Genomic DNA, 25912 nt, shown 5'->3' with positions numbered 1-25912 from the left:
TGCAAAAAACGCTCTGGTCCTTAAGGTGTAAAATGGCCTGGTCCTTAAGGGGTTAATGATGCTCCTTAATGATGCCTTAATGATGCTGCCCCCTATTGACGCAGTCTTCTTAAATACCGTACGTATGGGTGTGTTCTTTACATATGTGGGCGTGGTTATACTAAGTCTTATATCCATAAATATACTTATCTCTATATATCTCCTCCTAGTGGGTTGGTTTGAGTATATATTTAACTAATGGGTGTATATATTATGTCATGCTTAACTTACATACTAATTGGACATTACTACCTTCCTAGAATAGTATAGTTATGCATACCTCAGCAATTCTATCTATAGTATTCAGCTATAGCTTAACTGTTCCTAAAGGTCATGGCATCCATTTTAGGTTTGACTCTTGTCAGCCATCTTGTATACCCTTGCATAAGTTATATTGTATATTAATCATTTTAACAGTGTGATCCTACCCTTTGGGGAAAAAAATATGTATGCCTTTGTATACATTTTTGTAATACAAAAAAAAAAAGAAATGCTTGCAGAAATTTTCTATACCAGAAAAAAAAAACATAGACAATCAAACAGGGGACAAACCGTGGCCAAAAGTAACACTTTTGAGTACTTTGGCATTATGGCCCCCTTTACATATGTCCAGAGGGAAACTGATGGTAGATTGGATCCTATTCATTTAAATGGGACAGTTCACAGTTATCTGGCACTTCAAATTTGGGTGTCAGATTGCCATCCAGTGAATATTATGGGCGCTAGATTCTATACAACCGATACACTATTCATCAGCTGTGGCATCAGTTGTGCGCCATTTTAGGCTAGGTTCACTGAGCCGGGCGGCCAGATATATGTCAAAACAGATTATCGGTATACCACAGCATACGTTTAGGTACAATCTATACAGTAGATCTGAATGACTTGGGCACATCATTGGAAAAGTTCACTTTCTGAGGACTCTGTAGACCTGTACTAGATTCAAGATCAGTGGTCTCCAAACTGTGGCCTTTCAGCTGTTGCAAAACTACAACTCCCAGCATGCCCGGACAGCCAACGGCTGTCCGGGCATGCTGGGAGTTGTAGTTTTCAACAGCTGGAGGGTGACAGTTTGGAGACCACTGTTCTTAAAGGTCAGTAGATCAATAAAAAGTACTCTGCCCCTAAACATCTTATCCCCTATTGAAAGGATAGGGGAAAAGATGTGTAAACTAAGGCCCGACACCCCAGTAATCCGCTGCACGAGGTGACCACAGCCATCACGCCCCCTTCCATAGACATTAATGGTGGGGGGTGTGACGACCACAGCTGCCCAAATAGCCCAATTAGTAGAATACATGTGTGCATGACTCCCGTGACCCTGGATGAATATAATAAGCAATATAATATGCAGGCCAGCGATGAGAGCTACATTATAAAGCCATGAAAACCTTTTAATTATGTTTTTTATTTTTTATTTTTACTTATTAACAAAAAACAAACACACTTTCTTAAAAGGTCTCCAGAGGCCTCTGCAGTTTGCTTTATGAGCTCTGCTTTCTTAGGGTGCATGCGCACCACGTTTTGGATACACGGCAGCCGGACCCGCGATGCCCCCCTAGACATTTCAATGAGCCGGATGGAGTCAGCTAATTACTCTGGTCGGCTCATTTTTTAACCATATGAGTTTTGTTGCCGGACTAAAAACCGTGGCAGACCAAAGTTTTCAGTCCGGCAACAAAACCGGTCAAAAAAGTAGCCGACTGGCGTCACTAGCTGACTTCGTCCGGCTCACTCAAATGAATAGGGTGCAGCACGGGTCCGGTGGGGATATGATAGCCAGATCCGGCGGGAAGATTTAAAAACTGTCCGCTGCCGTATCCCTGCCGGACCCAGTCCCCCCAAAACTTGATGTGAATGCACACTTACTGAACTACATAGCCCCTGCCTGTTTTTACCACTAATCCTTGACATTGTTATCCACTATCCTAGAAACAAGCTTGCTGTGTGTAAAGCATTGTTTAAAGGGGTACTCCCGTGGAAAACTTTTTTTTTTAAATCAACTGGTGCCAGAAAGTTAAACAGATTTTTAAATTACTTCTATTAAAAAATCTTAATCCTTCCAGTACTTTTTAGGGGCTGTATGCTAAAGAGAAATCCAAAAAAGAAATGCATTTCCTCTGATGTCATGACCACAGTGCTCTCTGCTGACCACTGCTGTTCATTTAAGGAACTGTCCAGAGCAGCATGTATTTGCTATTGGGATTTTCTCCTGGTCTGGACAGTTCCTAAAATGGACAGCAGAGGTCAACAGAGAGCACTGTGGTCATGACATGAGAGGAAATGCATTTCTTTTTTGGATTTCTCTTTAGTATACAGCCCCTAAAAAGTACTGGAAGGATTAAGATTTTTTTTAATAGAAGTGATTTACAAATTTGTTTAACTTTCTGGCACCAGTTGATTTAAAAAAAAAAAAAGTTTTCCACGGGAGTACACCTTTAATATCCAGGGGGGGCCACTAGGTGTCGATAGAGTAATATAAACCTGCCCTGTCAATGGCTGATCAGTGGTGCCAGCCAGAAACGTTGAGGTTAATGGATAAAAAAAAAAAAAAAAAAAACTAAGAAATTGCAGGATCAAATGAAAAAGGATTACAGATTGTAGATAGATGAAAAGGTCTTGCACTTCTCAGAGAATAAGGCATAGATATAATCTTATAAGTCAAATAGCTTGTAACATCAGCAAGACAGCCGAGAGGTGATGGCGAGTAAGAACATAAGAACATTACTTTTAAATGTCATGGTGGCATTTTCTATATTACAGACTGTGGCACCTTATGCAACAGATTGTTTTGATTCAATGCATCTAAAATAAAAACTGCAGCAACTTTGCAAATAAAATGAATAAAAAAATCTCTCATTGCTTTGCGTATACAAGGTAAAAATAAAACACTTGCGTCTGCTATATTAACAGACATTTATTTTCCAAATATTGGGAGTTCTATGCTACCAATCTGGCCCATTCCCGTAGACACATCTAATGGCAGCACTACTACTTCTTTACAGCAGGTGGCGATATTGTACTTGCTTTGTTTGTAAACATTCGCCTACAAAACTACTGTACATACTGTATCGTGGTTAATATTATGTGCAGGGAGACAAAGGCCCTCATTTACTTAGAAAATCGGGTTGTAAGTCTATCTTGCTTTCTTACCCGACTGCTTTTTCCCCCTGGTATTTATTATTATGTCGCATCCTGTTTGTCGCACGTGGGCTTTGTTGGTTTTGGTTTCCAACTCCTCTGAGTTGTCGGGAAAAAATCCACAACAATTAAACAAATTCGGGTTGGAAACCTTTATAAAAACGTGGGAAAGCTCAGAAATGTCGGGTTACGCCCCTTTTTCAGGTTTGGGAGAATCCACATCGGGTCCGTCGAGAAAAAATGTTGCATCGTGTCGCAGACCGGCGCACGATGTCTGCGACATGGCGCAGACAAAGATGCGCCAATAAAACCCGACAAAACAAGTCGGGTTTAGAATAGTAAATGAGGGCCAATGTCTCTCTTGTCAGACTTTTTCTAAAAAAAAAAATTAGGCATCCATCATCAGTTTCCTGTGAACTGCAGGGGGCAGAAGTATATCAATGTACACTACCTGCTTTCAGCTCAGTAGTGGCATCACACAACCTCCATAGGAGATCAAGCAGAGTCACCTAGTGGCACTGCGCCCAAACAGTGCCCAAATAGGTTTGGACAGCGACCTAATAAGTACAGTGTGTACTGAAATCACTCATCTAGTGCGACAAGGAAATGCTACATATAAGAAAGGCGGCTATGTGCCACCCTAATCCTGGACAACTCCTTTATTGGCATGAGGCATATTTTATATAAAAGACTATTCATAAGTTCCTGTGTGCATGCTGAATACTCCAAATTTACAGTTAAAAAGCATCTGCATTTGCCAAAAAAGAATTCTTCTCAACTGAAGCAGATTGAACATGGATAATACGCACCAGAATGCCTGAAGACCATATTGGATTCAGAGGTAATGCACGTACTAGCCCAGTACCCCATGGCTGGCAGCGACAAAATCTAGGACTTGCTGGCAGCGATAAAAAGCCAAAACTGAGCATAAATCTGTGTTTACTGCTCGAGAAAGAGGAAATGTAACTTTCAAAAAGTTTTATAAGAGTTTTTCCATACAAATTTTATAAACATCTCAAGGCAAATTATATGCAAAATATGGGCATATGCATAAGTACAACATGTCAATAGGGTAGGCTGCTCTAGTTTAGACATTGAATTATTGAAAAGGACAGAAAAAAGAAAAAAGGAACAGTGATTCCCAAAACAAACTCCCAATGCAGTAGGACATAGGAGTGATTATGATCTGTAGCGAACATTACCTCTTGGGGTCACCGGGAAGAACAGACAATGAACAAACAGGAAGGACAACAAAACTCATGAAAGGACATACAGTGACCCCCCCGACCTACGATGGCACCGACATACGATCATTTCAAGATGCGATGGCCTCTCAGAGGCCATCACATGTTGAAGGCAGCATCAACATACGATGCTTTTGTATGTCGGGGCCATCGCATAAACGGTTATCCGGCAGCGCAGACTGCTTCAGCTGCCACCGGATAGCCGTATACGGTGCCCTGTGTGGTCCGCTGACGATCACTTACCTGTCCTGGGGGCTCCGGCGCGTCCTCTTCGGGATCCCCTCCATCGTCGGCGCTCTCCATCGTCGTCATCACGTCGCTGCGCACGCCGTCCCGTCATCCAATAGGAGCGGCGTGCGTAGCGACGTGATGGCGGCGACGGAGAGCGAGGATGCTGGGGAAGCAGAGGCCTTGTCGGAGCGTCGGGGACACCCCGGGGACGCGGCGACAGCGATGGAAGGCGACATCCAGGGCAGAGGTGACGAGCAGTGACGATCCGGAGCGGTGGGGACAGGTGAGTACAACTTCCTATGCCAGTGGTCTTCAACCTGCGGACCTCCAGGTGTTGCAAAACTACAACTCCCAGCATGCCCGGACAGCCAACGGCTGTCCGGGCATGCTGGGTGTTGTAGTTTTGCAACATCTGGAGGTCCGCAGGTTGTAGACCACTGTCCTATACTTTACAATGCACGGATCCCTCAACATACGATGGTTTCAACAAACGATGGTCCATTTGGAACGGATTACCATCGTATGTTGAGGGACCACTGTACATAAAACAGCAATCGATGGTTAAGATGAATTATCCACGGCTGACAGGTTGCATTAAAAGCTTTTTGTGAATTATTTAAAACGCAAATTAACTTATCATTTGCCATAATTCAATTTAATTTGGACTTGACCAGTTAAGTAAAGATGAAAATTTGAATATAAAAAATATAAAAGGTAAAACAAGTGATGTCATTACAAAGTACACCTGATCCTGGAAACAACAAGCCCTTCTATAGGTCTGTAGGTGGAAAATTGAAAGTGTTATAGAAAAAATTAAACTGCAAAAATGAAATATCGCTACTTCTTTAAGGGGTTAAAAGCACAACATAAAGACAAAGCAAGTTCCCTCTTGAGGCATGGCATGTACTCCTCTCCTGGAGTAAAAAAAAAACATCAGGTTAAGGGTATGTCCATGGCGAGAAAGCATAAGTGGTGAGGAATTGGAGCAGAATTGATGCAGAATTTAAATAGGAATTTGAGGCAGAATTTTTAAGAGGAAAGCTGAAGGAGGATCAGTACTACAACCACCAATAGACTGGCTCTCAATTCTCTTCAAAAAATTCCGATCCAAACATCAGAAAAAATTAAGTCCCATTGACTTGAGGAGATATGCAGCATAAAACATTTATGTACCCCTGTGCCCGGGCTTCATAAACAAATAAAACAAACTTTAACTCCCCTTCCACCGTTCCCTCGTTGCTCCGGTATCGGTGTCCCGTTCCTTGGCTGCTGCTGGGCTCCGTGCTTCTTAGGCTTGAAACGTCACTCTGCGGTCAGCGTATCACCAGCTACAGCGATGTCCCGCCTCGGTCGGTGATAGGCTGTGAGGAGGCTGACCGCACAGTCATGTGAGGAGCTCGGGCCGGGGAAGTGAAAAAAACTGTGACCCGTAGCCAAATGTGACCTGAGCTCAGGGCTGATCGCTGTTAGGGGTTAGGATTAGGGTTAGACGTTATGATTAGGGTTAGGATTAGGGGTTAGGGTTAGTATTAGGGGTTAGGATTAGGGGTGTTAGGATTGGGTTAGAATTATGGGTTAGGATTAGGGGTTAACGTTAGGATTAGGATTGGTTGTAAGGGTTATGATTAGGGGTGAGGATTGGGATTAAGGGTAGGATAAGGGATAGTGGTTATGATTAGAGTTAGGATCAGGGGTTAGGATTAGGGGTAAGTGTTAGGATTGGGTTAGAATTAGGGGTTAGGATTAGGGGTTAACGTTAGGATTAGGATTGGTTGTAAGAGTTATGATTAGGGGTTAGGATTGGGATTAAGGGTAGGATAAAGGATAGGGGTTAGGATTAGAGGTTAGGGGTTAGAATTAGGGTTAGGGAGTGAGAGAGAGACGTCTGTAAAGCAGAAAAGTGTGTCCCTGTGCGTATCATGGTCTTTAGAATAGTGTGTTTTAAAGTAATTTATTTTTGCTCTGGTTTTGCATACATGCGTATTTATCAAACTATCGTTGGGGGGAGGGGGGTAAGGTAAATGTAAGGAAAAAATAATAAATCACTTCAGAACACTACTTTATATAATAGCTCCTCTTATACACAAAAAATCAGATTTTTTTCCCCCTATTTTTTTCACATTCATTATTATTTTTACCTTTTTTTTTCATACACATATATTACTGTTTTATGCCATGACTATGGGTCCTGAGACCTGAAACGCATAGGATGCTGTGTTCTGTATCTTGATGTTTATTTCTTAAAAAAGATTCATGGCTCTTAAACGCAACCTGATGATGGACATTATCTGCCTTGCACTTTTATCAGATGCCATAGAACTCTCCATTTGGCTCCCCAATGCTTCTAGAGGGGAGTGCCTCCTGAATGTGGCATGCCATCATTGTTTTTAGGCTGAATCATATATAATCAAACAAAAAAAATTCTACAAGAAATAAAAGGCATGCAAAACGTAGAGTAAGGACAACTTGGAGGTTCTATAACACTTAACATCTGTAACATTATATAACAGTTTGTTTTTCTCCTTGTGAGGACGGTGTCATGGGGAGAAACATATTAGGCTGCAAAGTTGTGTTGAAAGCAGGTAAAATGGGAAAGTGTAAGGTTCTGAGTGACTCTGATAAGGACCAAATAGTGGTGGCTAGATTATTGGGTCAAAACATCTCCAAAATGGCAGATCATGTAAGTGTTCCCAGTATGCGGTGGTTAGTATGAATCAGAAGTGGTCCAAGGAAGGACAACCAATGAACTAGTGAAAGATTCATGGGCACCAATATTCATTAATGTGTAAGTGTAAATGCATATTAGTGTCCACAACCCATCTGCAACGGGTGGTCATGTGAGCATCAGAACGGAGCCATGGGGCCATAGAAGGTGGGGGGCTGGTCTGATAAATAATGTTTTCTAGCAAGCCGGCCGAGACATGCTCGGGCAATGTTCTGCTTGGAAACCTTGGGTCCTGGCATTTACAGTATGTGGATGTTACTGTGACATGTGCCACCTAACTTAAAGGGGTACTCCAGTGGAAAACTTTTTCTTTTTAAATCAACTGGTGCCAGAAAGTTAAACAGATTTGTAAATTACTTCTATTAAAAAATCTTAATCCTTCCTGTACTTTTTAGGGGCTGTGTACTACAGAGGAATTTATTTTCTTTTTGGATTTCTCTGATGTCATTACCACAGTGCTCTCTGCTGACCTCTGCTGTCCATTTTAGGGACTGCCCAGAGCAGCATATGTTTACTATGGGGATTTTCTCCTGCTCTGGACAGTTCCTGACATGGACAGCAGAGGTCAGCAGAGAGCACTGTGGTCAGGACATCAGAGAAATAAAAAAAAGAAAAGCATTTCCTCTGTAGTATATAGCCCCTAAAAAGTACTGGAAGGATTAAGATTTTTAATAGAAGTAATTTACAAATCTGTTAAACTTTCAACCAGTTGATTTAAAAAAAAAAAAGTTTTCCACGGGAGTACCCCTTTAACATGGTCAATACCAGGTCACTTGGCATCCATATTCCCCAAATAATCTGATCAATCATCTGTGGGATTTCCTTCAACAAAAATAAAAAAATAAAAAAGTCCTATCCATGGAAGCCACACCTCACATCAGGGAAACTGTTGTCCGTGTCACCAGCACTAATCATGCTGTTGGCGTGTAGTGCTGGTGACATAATTATAATATCAATACTTACCTACCCCTGATCCGTGGTCTTGTTTGTCTGGTATCTTCCTTATTCTGTCGGCAGGAGCATACTGATTTCACTGCTGCTGCTTCCCCAAGCCTGTTTGCAGTAGGGCCCAGCAGAGAAGCAGCAGCGGAGATGTCAGCATGCTCCTGCTGCTGAAATAAGAAAGAGAACAGATGAACAGGACCACAGATCGGGGGTAGGTAAGTATTGTTATAATTATGTCACCACCCCTACACGCCTGTATCAACAGGTAAGTACGGGTGACACTGATGACAATTTCCTTTTAAAGGCTGGCAGATACCAGAGGACACCTTTGGGGATCTTGTTGAGTCCAGGCTTCCATGGGTCAGAGTTGTTTTGGCAATATAAGGCAAGTGATTTTTATGTTACGGTTGATCAGTCTATGTAGACTGTACACAATAATGATGTGTTGTCCCAGAACCAATGGCTGTCCTGTGGCTTCGGACTGCTTTGGGCAGCTTCGTAGCACAGGGTGTTGGGCGCACCAGAGTACTTCTTGTTCTATTAATTATGTTTGCACTTTATTGAGAAGTAATATTGTGGTGGACCAGTAAGGGATTGTGTTGCCCCGTACCTTTCCTGCCCTGTCAGGGAGTGTCCCTCAGTGTCCCCAGGGCCCCCCTCAGTTGTTTACCCATTTGTATATATGTTGGCTATTAAAAGATGTGTTAAACCTTTAACCCCTTACCCCTTAAGGACCAAGTGTTCTTCTATTTTTTCCTCCTTACATTTTAAAAATCATTTAAAATGATTTGATTTGAATTTCTTTTTTATCTTGTCCACAGTGCTCTCTGCTGACACCTGATGCCCATATCAGGAACTGTCCAGAGCAGGAGAAAATCCTCATAACAAACCTATGCTGCTCTGGACAGTTCCTGAAATGGACAGAGGGGTCAGCAGAGAGCACTGTGGACAAAACAAAAATAAAAGAATTTCCTCTGTTGCATACAGCTGCTAATAAGTACTGAAAGGATTAAGATTTTTAAATAGAAGTAATTTACAAATCTGTTTATCTTTCTGGCACTAGTTCATTTAAAAAAAAAAAAGTTTTCCACCGTAGTACCCCTTTGGGACATTTCACATGGTGCACAACCCAGGGCCTATGAGATTTCACCAATGAACTCAATGGGCAGTTGGAATATCATGGTCTTTTTGTATAATTCTCTCCTCTGGCACAATACCCAGAATGGAACGAACACATAGCTGCAAGTATTGGATGTACCAACACGAACGACTGTCAGGTATATTCTATCACACTGATGACTGTAAAGGCAATATGTGACAAAACAAATTACACGAGAAATGCTTTTGCCATCTCTTACAATTGTGGTTTGTACCTTCTGGCACATCCGACACTCTTCATTGTCTTTTCCATCCATTGTAAAGGCTGCAGCAATTTCTTGCCCCATAAAGGCGTAGAAAACCATTCATCTTTTCAATGAACACTTTCAACTTCATCTTGTGTCACCTCCTGTGTAACAAAAATGAAATCATAATAAGAAAAACCACTTAATAGAAGATGATCTGAACAAAAGAAGCACCAACTGAACTATATTTTCTCCGGCTGGTAAAGTGCACTTCTTTTCCTATCCGCATAAGGACATTTCTACAGATGGGACCAGGAGACTTGCCACAAGAGTGTAGACCTGTGTTTCCCAACCAGTGTGCCTCCAGCTGTTGCAAAACTACAACACCCAGCATGCTCGGACAGCCAAAGGCTGTCCGGGCATGCTGGGAGTTGTAGCTTTGCAACAACTGGAGGCACACTGGTTGGGAAACACTGGTGTGGGCGGTAAATAAAGAGTCCCTGTAGATGTGGTCTCTAAATTTGCCTGGCCGTCAGTGTGAGGACATATAAAAGTCATGCATCAAAATAAAAAATAGGGGGTTTTAAAAGAAATAGGGGTTTGAGGAATATTGGCAAAATTAGTTCATTTTACATTTTAGATTCATTGGAAGTAGTAAGATGATTTGTTAGGGTGATTTCGCACCACGTTTTGTACTTATGGTTCCCGAATACGGCTGGGAGGAGGGGACGGGGCTTAATCGCGGCGCCCGCACTCAGCCTTATTCGGGAACCGTATTTAATACATGTCTATGAGCCGACCGGAGTGAACCGCAGCCTCCGGTCGGCTGCGTTTTCGGCCGTATGCAGTTTCCCGACCGTAGGCAAAAACGTGGTTGAGCACGTTTTTGCCTGCGGTCGGGTAACCGCATACGGCCGAAAACGCAGCCGACCGGAGGCTGCGGTTCACTCCGGTGGGCACAGATGGAGGCAGCACTGTAGGGTCCATTGTCGGGGGATCCGCAGCGTAAAATATGCTGGGGATCTATCCGTGTAAATGAGCCCTAAGGACACAAGGCGTATGTGTACGCTCAGTGCCTGCTCCTACTGTGTTGTATAAATCATTAGCTAGAACCCTCGGCTAATGCCAGACATCACCAATCAGGCTGATGTCCGACATTAACCCTTTAGATGCCGCTATCAAAGTTGATGGTAGTGTCCAAAAGTTTTAACGCCTTAAGGACATAGCGTTTTTCCGTTTTTGCACGTTTTTTCCTCCTCACCTTTTAAAAATCATAACCCTTTCAATTTTGCACCTAAAAATCCATATGATGGCTTATTTTTTGCGCCACCAATTCTACTTTATAATGACATCAGTCATTTTACCCAAAAATCTACGGCAAAAACAGAAAAAAAAAATCATTGTATATATATATATACACACGCACAAACGTTTTAAAATTGCCCCCCCACTTTTGTCACTGGCCCCCCATGTTCCCCCCCTAAATATCAATGCTGGAGACGCCACTGGCGGGATGACCCTGAATCACATGCAGGATGCAGCCTACCAGCAGCCAGTCACCCCTGTGATGTCACAGCCCTATATAATCGGCAGCCATTTTCCGGGTCGTCACTTCATCCTTTCACTTCAGAGAGATAGGACAGCGCTGTGTGTTACATAGACAAGCTTTTTACAGCAGCGTTACACCTCCTAGTCACGTCAGTGTACTGGTGGACAGAGAGCAGTGGGTTTTTCACAGAAAATAAATTTTACTGCAGCGATTAACCTCCCAGTCACTTTCTACAGTGTTGTGTTACAGAGAGGGGCAGAGAGCTGTTTGTTGCCTCATACATTTGAACAAGCTGGCTCAGCTTGAGAAACATAGTTAGTAGTATATAGTTACATAGTTAGTACGGTCGAAAAAAGACATATGTCCATCAAGTTCAACCAGGGAATTAAGGGGTAGGGGTGTGGCGCGATATTGGGGAAGGGATGAGATTTTATATTTCTTCATAAGCATTAATCTTATTTTGTTCCAGGAATGTATCTAAACCTTTGCATATGAGGGAGGAATGCATTTTCAGTGCAACTCTGTGTCTTTGTTCCACAACAAATGGTCTGCTGGTTATACTAGTTTGTATAACCCCCAGGACGAAGGACTCGCCGAAACGTGCGTTGGGGTGGCGTTGCTCCAGCAGACCCTGTTAGGAACTGGATGTTACAGTTTGGTATGCCTATTGTCCTCACTGTGTGCATTGTACTGTATGATAGTTAGAGCATTGTTGTGCCTATATATGTGCTGTTAATGCACACATGTGTGACTATGCACCATGTTATTTTTTCTTATACAACTTATTAATGTGGATCTGTCTGTGAGCAACGCCTTTGTCTCTCCACTTTGTGGATGCTTCTCCCCATTTGTGATTTTAAATGAACTTTTTAATGCATACTCAATAAAATTATGTAATTTTTATATTACAAGTGTCTCCATTCTCGTTTTCTGTTATGATAGTTTGCAGACGGTATAATACCCAGCAGTCCATTCCTCATAGTGTTTGAGAGAGTGAAATTTTGGGTTTAGTACACAGCGACAGTGTGCTGTAGCACTGTTGTGTACTGCTCGTGTTGTGCACAAATCCGTTTTTTAAGCGTACTGTAGAAGGGGCTTCATCATCATCAGGAGAAGAGGGTTGCAGGTTGCCCGTGAGACAGCAGCAGAGCCAGCAAGGTGGTAGCATGGTTAGGAGTAAGCATTGTGGCAGACGTGAAAATTCTGGAGCCAAACGTGCCCAGAGGAGACCACCTGTGTAACATACTGCGCTCCGGCCAAAGACAATGGCCCATCTCTTACCTCCCTCCACTCCTGCAGCTACTTCCTCTCAGACCCAGCACGCGTGTCCCGTCCCTTAGGGCGCGCGCCGTAGCTTTGAAATTTAAAGGGCCAGTGCGCCCATAATTAGTGACTTCACCTGTCACCATGTTATAAGTTATTTGCACCTCCCACGCCCCCTTGCTGGATCTTCAGTGCTTATTGCCTAAGAGAAAGCGTTCCCATTGCCTGTTTTGTCTACCCGTGTTTCCTGACCTTCCTGCTATGTTTTTTGACTCCAAACCTTTGCCGCCTGCCTAGACCTTCTGCTGCGTTGCCTACGCCTCTGCCTCATCCTCCGGTACCCTGCTTTGCCCAGTTATCTGTGTTGTCAAGCCTTGTCGGGGGTAGTAACCTGGATGTCACCTGCTGCAGGAAATCCATTCTGCTTTGCGGCAGGCTCTGGTGAAGACCAGCGGCACCTTAGACTCGTCCGAGTCATCAGCCCCACAGGTAGAGGATCCACATCCAGTTTTGTGACAACCCGCATTCAGGTGCGTGACAACCTGCTTCAACGCAGCCCACCTTCCCAGGAGGTATTGGAACGGGTTCCTGAGACGGCGGCAGTAGCAGTCATTTAGTGCGGACTGTTGGTGGGAAAATAAGCTACTCGGGGTGTGGCAGTTTTTCATCAAGCATCCGGAGGAGCTTAACATAGCCACATGCAAGATGTGTCGGCAGAAGGTGAAGCATGGCCAGCGTTCTTATATTGGCGCCACGGCCCTGCGTCAACAGATGCTGCGTTACCATAAAGCAGCCTGGGAGAACTGTGGCTCCGATATAGTGATCCAGTCTGCTGCATCACCCAGTGGCATGCCACTCCCTCTTTCAGCCAGCCTAGGCTCCACCACCTCATCCGAGGGAGCTGTGTGTCATACCCTCCTTCTGTCGCTCCAGATGCTCCTGCTCCTCCTACTTTTAGTCAGTCATTCCGCCAACAATTCATCCGCGAAGCCATGTCCAAGAGACAACAGTATGTGCCCACTCATCCAACGGCACAGAAGCTGAATGTGCTCCTGTCCAACTTGCTTTCCCTTCCTTTTCAAGTGGTGGACTCTGCACCTTTCAGAGAACTGATGGCTTGTGCCGAGCTGAGGTGGAGAGTGCCAAGTCGTCATTTCTTTGCGATGAAGGCAATACCAGTCCTGCACAATTTTGGGGAAGAGAAGGTGGGCCAGTCCTTGAGCCTGTCGGTGTGTACCAAAGTGCATGGCGGCACCGATGTCTGGAGCTGTAACTATGGTCAGGGACAATACATGTCCTTTACGGCCCACTGGGTGAATGTGGTTCCTGCACAGCCACAACCCCAACTTGGACAGGTCAGGCCGCTTCCTCCTCCATGCTCTCAGGCCGTTGGTCCTGTGACAGTGGGCGACTCCGCCTCCTCATGCTCCACCGTGTCCTCAGCCTCCACTGCACAAACAAGTCTCAGTGCCCCTTCAGCATACCATGTGTGCAGGGCTTTGCGGTGTCAAGCTGTTCTTCACATGGTTTGCCTTGGCGAACAGAGTCACACAGGGGAGGAACTGCTAAAAGTAATTCATAAAGAAATCGGAGCATGACTTACTCCACGAAAACAGGAAATGTGAACTATAGTGACTGAAAACAGGAAGAAAATCTTGTCTGCGCAGCGACAAGGAAGGCTGAGCCATGCGCCCTGTATGGCACACGTGTTCAATCTGGTTGTCAAGAGGTTCCTGCGGTGTTCCCCCCATTTGCAAGACATCCTAAGAATGGGAAGGAAACTTTGTATGCACTTCAGCCACTCTTACACTGCAAAGCACACCCTCCTTGAGCTGCAGTGTCACAACGGTATCCCCAACATAGTCTTATTTGCGACGTTGCCACCCATCATATGTTGGACCGACTATACGAACAGAGAAAAGCCATCATCGGTTTCTTGATGATCCAAATGGATAGGGGGACTCCCCTGTGTAACTTCAATGTGAACCAGTGGCAGCTCATACGTGACACCTGCCGTTTGCTCAGGCCCTTTGAGGAAGACGCTTATTAGTCAGTCGCCAGGATTACAGGATGAACCACTTCATTCCACTGCTTCATTTCCTACAACACATGTTGGAAACTATGGCTGGTCAGGGCAATGGAGACGTGGTGCCTACATCTCACGGCCACATGAGCCTTGTGGGGGCTGAACTGGAGGGGGAGGGGCACAGTGGAGCACAGTTTAGGTTTCACGAAATGGGCAGTTTTTCTTGTCATCTGACAGGAGAGGAGGAGCAGGAGCAGCCAGAAGAGCTAGAGGGTTATGAGGAAGGCGAGACAGAGGACCCAGACACACCGTGGCAGTATGCAATGGAGATATAGTCAGGGAGTCCCTCCGAGTCACTTGCACAAATGGCACGATGCATGTTCACTTGCTTGCATAGTGACCGCCGAATTGTCACCATTTGACAGCGGGATGACTTCTGGCTATCCACTTTATTGGACCCTCGCTACCACCACAAAATGATGGCCTCTTTTACAAACACTGAGAGGGAGGACAAACTGACCTACTACAGAGACATCCTACGTATTCAGTTGACTGATGCGTATCGGTGCCATCGTCCATCCTCTCACAGATCTGACTCTGCGCTCACCTTTCACTACCATGGCTGCTGGGGAGAGGTGGGGTGGCAGGAGCATAACCAGCTCCATCAGCAGCAGCCTGAGTCTACAGTTGCTCTTCACCTGCGAAGTGAAGCAACTTGTCAGCAGCAGGTAGACCTGGAACAGGACCTGAACCAGCAGGTGGTGGCATACCTTGACATGCTAATGCCAACACACCTTGAAGATCCGCTGGACTTCTGGGCAGCCAAACTTGATTTGTGGCCGCAACTAGCAGAGTTTGCCCTAGAAAAGCTGTCCTGCCCGACCAGTAGTGTGCCATCAGATCGGGTGTTTAGTGCAGCCGAGGCCATAGTCACCCCAAGGAGAACTCGTCTGTCCACGAAAAATGTGGAGAGACTGACCTTTGTGAAGATGAATCAGGCATGGATCAGCCAGGATTTCCACCCATCAATGCCTGATGCATCAGAGTAGATTGACTATGGTGCCACACTATCGCTTCACAAATATGGACAGTGGAAAACAGATTTAAGGTGCTGCTCCCCAGTTACAAACATTCCTCCACATCAGACCTTTTTTCACCCACCTTCGTCACCGGGTACAGGCATTGCCACCTACGGCAACACTCTGTCACCGAGTGACTTTCAGGACTCCTGATGCTGCTGCCACCTCCAGGCTGTCTCATTCTGCCACCATATGGTCTCCACATGCTCCTGCCAACTCCAAGCTGTGCCATTCAGTCACTATATGGTCTTCTCATATGCTGGCAACTCCAGGCTGTGCCATTCAGCCACTATGGGGGAGATTTATCAAAACCTGTGCAAAGGAAAAGTTGCTCAGTTGCCCATAGCAACCAATGAGATCGCTTCTTTCATTTTGCAGAAGCCTTGTTAATCAGCGAGCTGATTGGTTGCTACGGGCAACTTTTCCTCTAGACAGGTTTTGATAAATGTCCCCCTATATGCTCTACTCATGCTGCCGCTAACTCCAGGCTGTGCCATACAGCCACTATATGGTTTACTGATGCTGCTGGGCCGGGGACATTACCTAAAAATTAGAAAATTCATCTTTTAATCTTAAGGATATTGAGGCCCTATAGTCTCCTGTTATAGTTTGCACTTTGGCCGCCAGTGCTGGACATGAGCGCATTTCCCTGCTGTCGACAGGGCTGGGGTTCTCATCGCAGGATACCCCCACATGCGAATCCCTGCCAGTCACTCACCTCGGTCCCCTACTTCCTCCTCTTCTGCCTCTCAGCTCTGGCATGCGTGTCCCAGTCTCCTAGGGCACGCGTGCCAGAGCTTTAAGATTTAAATGGGCCAGTACACCCATAATTATGTGCAACATCTGTGTTTCCTCTATAAATTCCTGCTTCTCCCTCACACCCCTACCGGATCTTTGTTGGCTTGTGCCATTGAGAAAGCATTACTACGTTCCTGACCTTGCACCTGTGCCGCCTGCCTACTGACCTCCTGCTTCGATCCTGACTACGCACGTGTGCTGTCAGCCCTAACCTTCTGCTATCCAGACTTCCGAGTTGCTGTTTCCCATCTGTACCTCGAATCTCCTCAGCCACCGCCTGACGCAGCATGTCCATGCCGCTTAGCGGCGGGCTCTCGTGACACCTTAGACTCCGCTCCCTGGTACGGCCCGCGTCATCTGCCACACAGGTCCAGCGGATCTACAACCTCCAGTGTTCCTGTCTACTGAACAGTGAGTGTTACATCTCTTCATTCTGTTGTGAGCTGCAGGCTGTGTCATTCAGCCACTATATGGTTTACTGATGCTGCTGGGCCTGGAACATTACCTACTAATTTTTATGGTAGCACAAGCTACCATAAATCTTCAATGTAAATGTTAAAATTCATCTTTGTGAAGCCCTATTGTCTCCTCATTTGCCGCCAACTCCAGGCTGTGCCATTCAGCCACTATATGATTTACTGATGCTGCTGTGCCTGGGAAATTACCTACAAATGTTTATGGTAGCACTAGCTACCATAAATCTTCAAATTAAAATTATAAAATTAATCTTTTAACCTTAGGGATTGTGAGGCCCTATGGTCTCATCATGCTGCCACGAGCTGAAGGCTGTGTCATTCAGCCACTATATGGTTAACAAGTGCTGCTGGGCCTGGGACATTACCTACAAATTTTTATGGTAGCACTAGCTACCATAAATCAATTTAAATTTTAAAATTCATCTTTTAATCTTAGGGATTGTTATTATTTTACTAACACAGCACACTCCCTATGCTTGTTAGGACAAAGCAAAGTGTTCTACACCCCTATTGAGCCTCTCTGTAGGCCAGAAATAGCCATTTTTAATAGTGATTTGCCACAAATAAATTTGGACCTAACCAAATTTTTCCCGAAAATTTGGTGAATCTGCCGAATCGAATTTAAAAAAAAATGTGCTCATCTCTAAACATTAACACTAATGTAGCAGCTTTGTTTCATGATGCAGAACAAGAACAGTTGTTAAAGTGGGTGTTAATTTCCTTTTTCTGCGGACGTATGCACTTTCTGTAAGCCAGGTTGGACCTCGAATACATATGCTACTTTTAAATGGACATGCAACTTTTTTTCTTCATAAATAGTGACTATCGCATTTGATAAATACATGACCACTGCAAAGTAAAAAAAAAATTACTAGGTGAGCAGATTTCAGAAATGTGCTTTGGAATAAGCAAAAATTAAAAAGTCGCAGCATGTATAGAAAAGTCGCACTTGCGACTTTATTACGCAAAAAAAAAAACTACTATGGAGCTTAATAAATCTCCATTAAATATACACACACATACACACACACACATATTAAAAATAATAAATAAGAATAATTTAAATCCGAAACAAAAGTCGCAAAGGCTGCTCCCAGTAGAAGAGGGGGCCTGGCTTGGCCGCTACAGGTGATGGTGTGAGCTTGGTGCTCTGAGCTCCCTCCATGACCCAAATTGATTAAGCAGCTAGAGATCCAACCCTTGCCGGCAAAGGAGCCTAGAAACATGGGATAGATGTCGCCCAAAGGGAAAGCTAAGCGAAAGCTAAAGAAATTGGAAGTGCCTGATAAATCGGTGCAACCCATCACTGACAAAGTGCAAACTCGAAGCGCTTACCCAAAGCCGCGGACGCCGATACAGAAGAAGCTGGAAGCGCTCGCGGAGATGTCTCGTGCAGAGCCGGAGAGCCCGGAAGAGCGAGGAGAGACGGAAGTAGACACCAGCGCAGCAGAGAGTGTGGAACCGACGGGAGGCACAGACTGGGAGACCCAGAGGACGCAACCCCCGGAGGCTCTGGAAGAGATGGCGGAACACCCGGGTTTGGCCTAAGGAGACTCGGAAGCAAGTGGGCAGCTCTCAATGGCCGCACTGACCAGCTGCCTGAAGGCACCTGCGGCGATCCCGTGAGAGGACGGAGGTCTCTGCCGCCGGCTTCAGTCCAGCGAGTGGAGCAGTTCCCCTCATCTGACGCTCAGGTAACGGAGAAATCAATGAAGGATATGCTGTTAAGCCTACATAGATCTATGCATGATGATATGATAAGTATGCTGTCACCAGTAACAACAGCATTGTCAGAGTTGGGGGATAGACTTTTAAATGTGGAAGCTAAAACAGAGACTCTGGTTAAATCACACAATGACATTGTAGAGGCGCATAATAAAATAGCAGATGAGGTGGAAGAACTCTGCCTAAAAAATGGCAGACCAAGAGGACCGTGCTCGTAGAAATAACATTAAAATTTGTGGGATACCAGAAGAAGTGCAAACGGGAGAACTTAAAACCTATATTGCAGAATTTATTGCAGTAACTTTACCCGATAGCTCTCCATTGGAAAGAGTAATTGACCGGGCCCACAGACTTATACAACCAAAACATCTGCCTAAAGAAACCCCAAGGGATGTGATCGCCCTTATTCATTTCTTCCACATTAAAGACTCCCACCCTGGCCCTCAAAATTTCGGGGGATGCAAATATTTTCCAACTTATCAGCATATACATTACAGCAACGTAAAAAGTTAAGCTTAATAACATCTACGCTGAGAGATAATAAAATCTTATACCGTTGGGGTCACCCGATGAAAATCCTAGCGACATACAGGAATAAAGTATATGTGATTAAAACCGAGGAAGAGGGCCTGCAATATCTAAAAGAATGGCAACTAAAAGACCTCTCTCTGAAACTCCCACATGGTGGTGCACCGCCACCGGCTAGAATATCTAACCAATTAGAATGGCAAACGGTTGGATAAAGAGAAGACACAGCGTTGGGTTAGGGGATAAGGGAGCAATGGCCTACATCCCTATAACAAGTGGACAATGACCCCTCCTATTATTGCAGCTAATATGCTCTTAGGAAAGAACTGCAGAGATACTGTAAATAGTCTTGCTGCTTGGAAATTATTATTGTCCTATACTAATCAATTGTTTAATTCTACTTTAGTGTCTTTCTTCTATTTTTCTTTTTGGTATAACTCTTGGAAGGTAAATGTTATGTGCAGTTTAAAATTGTGCCATGGTTCTTAATGTAGTCTCACTAAACGTGAAAGGCCTAAACAGCCCCTTTAAAAGAGCTTGTTTATGGGCAGAAGCCAAGAAACTAAAAAGTGATATCCTGTGTGCCCAGGAGTCACACATTGTGAGAAAAGATGCCCGACTGGTCCACCACCCCTCCTTTCCATATATTATCCAAGCTCATTATGAGAAGAAGTCAAGAGGGGTGATGGTAGCAGTGAGGGATACGGTATCAATAAAGTTGGAGCATCAAATAATTGATACAGAGGGGAGGTAAATAGTACAAGAAGGTCTGTTTAATAACATCTCACTCACTGTAGTTTGCATCCACGCACCTAACAGAGGGCCGTGTCATTTTTTGAGGAAACTTATCAAAGTAATCAACAAATATAAACACGGCCATCTGCTCATGTGCGGAGATTTTAATTGTGTGGTTGACCCAGAATGGGACTCTACATCAAAACAAATAAGAATTGCTAATCAAGTTCAGGAATTAATGCATAAAAATGACCTATACGATGTTTGGAGGGCACTCCATAGTTCTGAGAGGAACTACTCCTTTTTCTCCCCAGTACACACTAGTTACTCTCACATTGACATGTTCTGGATAGACAGAGAGATACTGCAAGCAGTCACATCTACAGATATTGGACAAATAACATGGTCAGACCATGCACCCATCTCCCTGTCTGTCCGGGACTCTGTCAATACAAGTCAATCCTTCCTTTGGAGAGCAAATCATTTTCTGATTAACCATCCGGTCCATTCACAGATCATTAAGTCAGAATTGGAAAGGTACTTTAACATAAATGATACAGAGGACATAAACATAACCACACTCTGGAATGCCCATAAACCAGTAATTAGGGGTACATTTATTTCACTAGGCTCTCAATTAAAGAAGAATAGAAGAGCAGCAATAGATGAGATTCTAAATAAAATTAAAAAAGCAGAAGAAGCCAATAGAAGTAATCAGAATACAGTACAAAAGGACAATTTGAATGCTCTTCGCAATCAATTGCGAGAACTAATGTTTTTTTCATATGAGAAAAATATAATGAAAACAAGGGCCACTTACTATATTAGTAGCGATAAAGCAGGGAAAATCCTATAAAATAAACTCAAAATAAAACACCTAAGAACAAAAATACCATGGGTCAAAACTGTGGATGGGAAAGGGAAAATAATAACCCCCCAAGGCATTGCAAAAAGATTTCAAGAATTTTATATTTCACTATATAACCTAAAGCAGAATCCAACATTCAAACATCCATCAGGGGAGGAAATAAATAAATTTCTATCATCTGTATCACTGCCCTGTCTATCGCAGGACGAAATAGAATCTTTAAACAGACCCATTACTCAGACAGAGGTGTTTAGAGCTGTGGACCGAATGCCAACTGGGAAAGCACTGGGTATAGACGGGTTCACAGGTGAATATTACAGGAAATTTGCTGTGACATTAACACCCTATCTGACCAGGTTCTTCCAGCGAGCAATGAACTCTGGAACTTTCCCAGAGGAAAACCAGAGGGCATTGGTCACTACTGTCCCAAAGCCAAATAAAGAGCAAAATACACCTGAAAACTTCCGCCCAATTTCCCTGCTCAATTTTGACTTAAAGGTATACGCCAAAGTTCTGGTAAGTCGCTTGGAAAGCTATGTGCCAGAATTGATCTCAAATGATCAGACAGGGTTCATTAAAACACGGCATGGGTCAGATAATACATGAAAAAACTTTAATCTTTTATATCATATTGAAAAAAAGGGAGACTTTGTGGCGTTGGATGCCGAGAAGGCGTTCGACCGACTAGATTGGGCGTACGCCTTCTCGGCATTAAGGGCTATGGGGTTTATGGGCCAGATCATATCAGCTATAATGGCGTTGTACTCAGCCCCTACCGCCCAAGTGAAAGTCAATGGGATAATATCAGAGCCTTTTGAGATAAAAAATGGAATGCGCCAAGGCTGTCCCCTATCCCCTGTGATATTTATTCTGGCTTTAGAGCCACTTGCCCAGGCAATTAAAGAGACAGCAGAAATTAAAGGTATCAAAGTGGGGAAGAGAGAGTACACTATCACTCTACGCAGATGACATTATATTAACATTAACAAATCCTCTTCACTCTATGGAGGCAGCATTTAATATATTAGAAAATTTGGGGCATTAACATATTACAACCTAAATAAAAAGAAATCACAAGCAATGGCCCTAAACATATCTGGGGACAGCTTTTTGCTCCTTAAACAAAGATATGAACTAGACTGGCGAGAGGACCACATTACATATTTAGGAATCTCAGTGACCTCACGCTTTGCAAATCTTTATAAAGAGAACTATATCCCATTGTTGAATCAGATCCATAAAGAGTTGGAAAGATATAAGGGCATAGAGGTATCCTGGCTTGGCAGAGTAGCTGCTTTCAAGATGAATTTACTACCTAAATTATTATATATATTTCGCTCCCTGCCAATCTAGGTTCCTATGTCTTTCTTTTCAACAATGCGGAAAACTATTAGCAGTTATACATGGGGAAATACTAAGCCTAGAATAGCAAATCGCATACTATGCAACAATAGGAGAGCCGGAGGCCTAGCAGTACCCGACATTTATAACTACTATGTGGCTATAGGGGTCTAACAGATTAAGTATTGGTGGCAAGAAAAGATAGAGAAACAATGGGTCAACATTGAGGAACAATATACTCAGGGTATAGGACTGAAAAATATGTTATTTTTTAAGTTTTTTTTATATTAAATATCCAAAGAACCTATACCCCTTAAGTCTTTCTAGCTTGAAATGTTGGACTTCTTTCCACCAAAAATGTGGTGCCAAAACACATAGCTACCGTAAATTTACACCAGTGGAAATACTGAATTATTTAACATGTAACCTAGACTTGGGGACCTGGGTTAATGGTGGGGTAACAACATTGGCCCAACTGTATGATAGAGACGGGAAGTTTAAACAATTCTCATCTTTACTGAATGAGTTCTCCCTAACATTGAAAGAACAATTCTCCTTTCTACGGATAAAATCTTGCCTCCAGGAAAGTGATAAGCAGGGAACATACTGTAATAAAGAGGGATTCACATTCTTGGTATCAGATAACCAAAAAGGACTAAAACCAATTTATAATGTTATGGACAACCACGTAATATTTCAGCACCAGGGCCCCTTCCAAGCATGGGAAAGGGAACTAGGAACCAAGTATACAGGAGAAGAATGGGCAGTGGCCCTCAAATGTATCTGGAGCTCTCTAACCACAGTCTCTCACATAGAGGCAGCTGTGAAGTGCCAACTCCGTTGGTACTACACTCCGGAGCGCCTCTCTCATATGTACCCCAACTGTGCAGATGAATGTTGGAGGAAATGCGGAGAAAAAGGAACCCTATTACATACTTTGTGGGCATGCCCACGGCTGAGTAACTACTGGTTATCAATAGCATACTTATTATCAGAGGTTATAGGTAACTTAGTGACCCTGACCCCAAGCCTAGCTCTTTTGCTATTGGGTATAAATAACTTTGCTGGACCGGTACGAATTTTAATATGTAAAATACTTACAATAGCAAAATTAGCCATAACAAAGAAATGCAAATCAGAAGTAATACCGAACTTAACAGAAATAATAACTGATATCAATCATGTATATAAATTAGAGGAAATCATTGCAATTAATAGAGGTAATTCAAAGCTCTTTTATAAGATATGGGGAAAATGGTTGAGCTTTAATGAAATTAAACACTCCGTGAATTTCCCAGTGGCCTATGCGAAATTGTGAATAGTGAATACCGTGGCACATCTCTCTGTAACTAATTTTGATTTGCGTATTTATTTTGTATTTAGTTAATTTTCCTTTCAATCAGTTAAAAAGAACTTCCAAGACCTTTTTTTTTCTTCTCTTTTCTTTTTCTGGCTCTTTCTCTCTTTTCTGTAATTTATATTTCATGCGATCAATGACGATTATGATGTAAGGTTTGTCTATACTATTTTGCAAAACTAATAAAAATCTTTGAAACAGAAAAAATAATTTAAAAACAATAGTGTTCATAATGTCCACAGCCAACCCTTTTAAGGTAGTTGCCGAAGAACTGGGAAAAAGAGTTTTTTTCTACTTACCCTAAGAAAATAAACTAAGCTAAAATAAGGAACTATTAGTAATATTTTTTTCAGTCCTAAACTAGAATAAAAAATTCCTTCCAGATGATGGAAACTCATGAAATACTGGGATGATTATTAACGGCTCTGCGTATTTACCAGGTTTTCCTCCGGGATCAAAGGCTGAAGTGTTTGCTGACACCATAACCTGATTATCAAAATGTACAAATTAATGATCTTCTGCTTTGTTGACTTCAGCAATTACATCTAAGATATCAATATTCTGTTAATGTTTCTGCTTATTTCCTCTTCTAATAAATAAATGAACATGACGAATTGATGTTTAATTGCCGAACCTCATGGGAGATTCCAGACTTACAATATAACAGTTGGCAAGGAATCATCTATTAGGTACTTTTTGGCTAAGGCCGAGCGCTTCTGGTTGCTCATGACTGGTCTGGGTCCTACGGTGGCAGAAAAGCAAATTCTTCTTTCCCAAGATCAGCTACACAAGTACTACTCGGTAATCTACGAAGTTTGCCTGTATATTACCCACAATCATGTCACTTGTCTATCGTATTTCTGACTGTGGTCTCAAAAATATCCAATATTCAGTATCTTGGTTAATTTTATTCTCATTTAAGGGAGGTTGACATAGCTAAATGTACCATAATTCTGGCTTGAGTTGCCTTGTAAGTCCCAGCCCAATCATGGATCTAATTACTGACAGCATAGTCATTAGTCATATATAGTCATGTATAGTCTGATGAAGTATAACTTTAAAGGGGTACTCCGGTGCTTAGACATCTTATCCCCTATCCAAAGGATAGGGGATAAGATGCCTGATTGCGGGGGTCCTGCCACTGGGGACCCCCGTGATCTTGCACGCCGCACCCCGTTTAAAATCAGTCCCCGGAGCGTGTTCGCTCCGGGTCTGATTACTGTCGATCACTGGGCCGGAGCGTTGTGATGTCAAGGCTCCGCCCTGTGTTATGTCACACTCCACCCCCTCAATGCAAGCCTATGGGAGGGGGCGTGACAGGACCCTTGCGATCAGGCATCTTATCCCCTATCCTTTGGAGTACCCCTTTAATAACTGCTGCATTTTGAAATTGTAACTTTTATGCTGCCTTTAGAATTGATTGTTCAGACTTTTATACAATATGTTTGCAGATGGTAAAGAAGTTAACTCCCCTATGCACACACACCATGCCACACCACCTCTAGTGAACAGCATTTTCTTAGTTTTACCTCCTAGAACTTTCTGGTAAAAAGAAGGAGTTAAAAAGGAGAATATTTTATGCTCTGTTTTTCCTGACCTCTTGGTCTCAAGTCTGATGTATTAAAGTTGTGAGTCTAGAGTCTTCCAAGTTAGTTGTCATGGCTTACCATGATCTAGTGGAACCAAGACGGCTACCATCTTAACTACTACTGCTACTAACTTGGCTACTGTGTCTTATGGTGGACCAACATCTCAGAGTCTGAGGGGATAACAATTTCAAGGACCTCTTAGCTATCTTTGCCTTTGAAGACCTGTTTGAGCCAGAGCACCCTTTAACCACCAGGAATCAACCTCTTAGGGATTTCTCCATCTCAGAAACTGACTCAATATGGGTTAACTCCTTTCTACCAGAAACCATCTACCACCACTGGTTACATCTGTTGTAACTGTTTAAGCTGTGTACCTTTATCCTGTCTGTGTTAAAGTAAAGTTAACTGTTCCAAAGCAACTCCTTGAGTACCAATATTTGGTTTCGAACTGCACGTTAACCATCAAGGACATGCTGACCACCAATGGCCAGGCAGTGGCAGATCCAGGGGGGGGTCCAATGGGGCAATTGTCCCCTCCCCCCCATTAATTTCCCCCGAAACATTCAGGACATCCCTGTGTCCTGAAAGACCTTTTCGGGACACAAGGATGTCCCGCTTTCCTTTCCGCGGCCCCACGTTAAGGAGTTAAGGTGTTACCGGGAAGTAGTGCATGCAGGGCGTCCGGTGCGTGCGCCCATAGGAACATAGCTGAGCGAAACAGCGAAGACGCGCGCATGGTAAGTTACCAGTGGCCCTTCATCTTCAGTGCTCCCACCACCACTCCTCCGGTCCCGGGACCTACTTCTATGGCTTATAGGCCAAAGCAGTAGATCATGACCCCTGAACTTAGGAGTGGTGGTCGGAGCACTGAAGTAGGGCAGTACACAGACATACAGCCTCCAGCCATACA

General features: G+C 43.6%; 2 long non-coding RNA genes across 2 annotated transcripts in view; one reads left to right on the top strand and one right to left on the bottom strand.

Annotated features, from left to right (window-relative positions):
• The window catches only part of LOC130296771 (uncharacterized), a 62184-nt gene that overhangs the window by 27941 nt on the left and 8331 nt on the right, over positions 1-25912 (top strand). The gene's annotated exons all lie outside the window — the stretch shown is intronic.
• Positions 9625-25912, bottom strand: part of LOC130296772 (uncharacterized) — a 140616-nt gene continuing 124328 nt past the window's right edge. The window contains exon 3 of the long non-coding RNA XR_008849284.1: positions 9625-9832. This is a non-coding gene — a long non-coding RNA (uncharacterized LOC130296772). The remainder of the gene's footprint in view (positions 9833-25912) is intronic.

Source organism: Hyla sarda, chromosome 12 (assembly GCF_029499605.1).
Source record: "Hyla sarda isolate aHylSar1 chromosome 12, aHylSar1.hap1, whole genome shotgun sequence".
Classification (NCBI taxonomy): Eukaryota; Metazoa; Chordata; class Amphibia; order Anura; family Hylidae; genus Hyla; species Hyla sarda.
The sequence above is the reverse complement of the archived record's forward strand: the minus strand, read 5'-3'. Positions and strand labels throughout refer to the sequence as shown.